Source organism: Chrysochloris asiatica, unplaced genomic scaffold (genome assembly GCF_000296735.1).
Source record: "Chrysochloris asiatica unplaced genomic scaffold, ChrAsi1.0 scaffold00077, whole genome shotgun sequence".
In the NCBI taxonomy this organism is placed as follows: Eukaryota; Metazoa; Chordata; class Mammalia; order Afrosoricida; family Chrysochloridae; genus Chrysochloris; species Chrysochloris asiatica.
The window spans coordinates 1,130,296-1,133,725 of NW_006408595.1; the positions used below are offsets into that span (position 1 = coordinate 1,130,296).

At 35.1% G+C, this 3,430-nt stretch overlaps 1 pseudogene; it reads right to left on the reverse strand.

The window, feature by feature from the left end:
- LOC102836959 overlaps window positions 1-1,142 on the reverse strand; it is a 2,506-nt pseudogene extending 1,364 nt beyond the window's left edge.
- Window positions 1,143-3,430: the final 2,288 nt, after the last annotated feature.

A 3,430-nucleotide genomic window follows, 5' to 3' on the forward strand; every position in this document is an offset into this window, starting at 1 on the left:
AGTTTCGAACTGCTGACCTTGAGGTTAGCAGACCGAGTTAGGTAAGTCCTAAATAAACATGAGAAAGAAAAACAAACATTTTTATTCTCATATCAGTTAGAAATTCAGGTTAAATGGGTTTCATAGATTATGTCTACCCATTTTAACTATTTAATATAAATAATAAAGCAACATTCATTATTCATCCTAAGAATGTTTTAAGCAAAAATTCTAACGTTGTTTTGTAAAACTGCAAATGGAACTCTTTTCATGTACAGGAATGGTCCAGACAATTATTTACCATAACCAATGAGTGAAACTTGAAGCTCTCACATTATTTATTCTCAACTCAAGTATAGACAATTGGGTTACTGGAGTCGTTTCCTCATCTGAGTCACTGGATTCATCTTTTTGTTTCAATTCTTCTAAGATTTTGTCTACAGTTGTACCATTTTTTTCCTTGCATTTCTTGGGAACTGCATCATTAGCACAGATTATTCTCATTTTAATGTTTGGCAATTTCTTCAGATTAAAATCCCATTCCCTAAAAGTTCTCAGATTACCAGCATCTACTGTGTCTGGTGGCATAGTGGTTATGAATCGGGCTGCTAACCTCAGGGCCAGCAGTTCGAAACTACCAGCTGTTCTGTGGGAGAAAGATGAGGCTTTCTGCTCCCGTGAAGAGTTACAGCCTCGGAAACCCTGTACAGGGTCACTATGAGTCGGAACGGACTCCACGGCACATAACAACAACAACAACTATGTCTGGAATCTCAAGGCCATATCCTTCATATTGCCGTTGCTCACGCTCCATCGTCTGCTTGATAACCGTCTCTCGAGAATAGTGTCGCCTTCCCTGGCTGTCTTTGATGCTGTTATGTAACTCAATCTGCTCCAACTCACTGCTGGATCAATTTATATAACTTTCACTTAATTCATAAGCATCCTTTTTTGAATATTCTACTTTTTTGGCATCAAGATGATTTTGAAACCACTGCAGTTTTTCACCAACAATGCTGAGACGCATAGCTTTTTCATTCTTCTATTTTTCCTTTTGTTTGTTTGTGGGCCTCTCTCGTAACTTTAGCTGCTCTTCTACTATATGGATGGATGATGGGTTTTTTCCTGTCCTCCAGTTTTTTTCCTTTTGGTGCTTTAAGCATAGCAACGTCTTCATAGCAGGTCTTGAAGATCCAGACAGGGACAACCTTACCGAATAGAAGCGGTTAGAGATTACCAAGTACTTCCGGTCTAAAAGCATGTTCAATTGGCATACATTTGTCTGGAGTAACAGAGAAAGGAGAACCTGAAACTAGAGAAGAAAATAGAATTTGTAACTAATTGCCTACCTGAACAACTGACTTCTTTCTCAGAAATAATGGTGCCTGGTTACACTTACTGAATACTTTGATCAAAGGCTCTAAAGATAGAGTCTTCTCTATCAAAAGGGGGATCAAAAGGGGAAATACGTAGAACAGAATTTAAATTTCTCATGGAATTCAGATGTTCCAGAGTCATGGATGCTGGATGAGCCCTAAAAAGTATTGCTATGAGATAATCTTTAAAACTTAAGTCTTCAAACAAAAATAGCCCCTGAAATCTTCTTTAAACCAAATGAAGTTTAGCTTATTTAATAAAGAATTGGTTGATTCTAACTCACAGTAACACTGTATAGGGTTTCCAGGGAGCAGCTGGTGGGTTTGAATTGTTGACCTGTGTACTTCTTCCTTCTCCCTGACCCTCTACTTTACCAAGTATGATGCCCTTTTCCAGAGACTGGTGCTTCCTGATATATGTCCAACATACATTACACAAACTCTCACCATCCTTACCTCTAAGGAATATTCTTGCTGAATTTCTTCCATACCAGATTTGTTTGTACTTCTGGAAGTTCATGTTATATTTAATATTCTTTATCAACACAAATACATCTATTCTTCTTTCACCTTTCTTATTCATTGTCCAGATTTCACATGCTTATGAAGTGATAAAAAAATTCCATGGTTTGGTCAGGAACACCTAGGTCCTCAAAATGAAGTCTTTGCTTTTTGACACTCTAAAGAGGTCTTGTGCAGAAGATTTGCCCAGTACATCATTTGATTTCTTCATCATGGGTGCTAAATATGGATCCAAGTAAAATGAAAACCTTAACAATTTCAATCTTTCCTTTGTTTATTATGATGCTGCAGTTTGATTAACCTGAAATATCTTTCAGAGTCATTTGTTTTTTCTGAAAAAAATAGCCACTCAATTCAATTGTTTAAGATATTGAGACCTCTTCAAACAATTTAGGTTTTATAATGTAAGAATGGAACATGTGTGGTAAGATTTGGAATATTTATCTCAACAAATTTTCAATGTAACAAAGAGCTAAAGGTATTCATAATACTTTTTGGGATTTTCTCCTCCCCATGTTACATGTAATTCCTCAAATTTTTGAGGAGCTCTTAAACCTTTGTATCCATGTATGCGTACTTTATTCAGCTTTACTGTATCCACCTAAAGAACTCTTACTTAGCATTCCTGTTTAATTTCTGATCTCCCATAACACTTTGTACAAGTCTCAATTAGCACCTTTCTATAATTTTTTAAATTATTTTTTAACTCTTTCATTGAATTATGAACTCCTTGACAGTATTTCACATGTCATGTTTTCCTTTAAAGCTTAGTACAGTAGTATTGACAGGGTATTGTTGTTAAGTGCCATCAAGTTGGTTCTGACCCATAGCGACTCTGTATAGGATTTCCAAGGAGTGACTTGGAAATGAGCTTGAATCACCAACTTTGCGTTTCAAACTTAATTCGCAGTCCAGTGCATTAACCCACAACATAAACAAAAATTACTTGTTACATTACTTAACCGTTTAAAATGACTTTATTTTCTGGTATAAATAGGATCATTTTGACAAAATTGGTTTTATATCCAACGAAAGTATAGAAAATGAGACACTGAAAAAGAAGATACTTAGGAAAGCAGAAACACAATGTAAGTGGAATGAACTTAAAAATTGTTACAGACCCTGAAATTCAAACACAAAAGAGGTTTGTAGACAATGCAACAGTTAAAATAACAAATATTTTATCTCTAAATAATAGAATCTAGTGTTTTTAAAAAATGGCACTTGTGTAGTTAAGAATCTGTGTGAAAGAAATAAATTTGGCATAAAATAGAGAACATAATATATTGGAAAGGTGAATACTCATGTGGCAATAGTACATGGGAGTATGTTCATATCACAGAGTAGTAAGATATGTAAATATATCCTATTTCTTTGTCCATTTTTACCAAATAATAATCTTGAATTTTCTGAATTTTAATATTTGAAGTGACCCAACACACAAAATTTGCTTCCACTAACAGGAAGATCCAACACTCCTCTGTCAGTTTGTCATACTGTGGTGTCTTGTGAGTTGCTGTGATTCTGAAAGCTATGCCACTGGTATTTTAAAT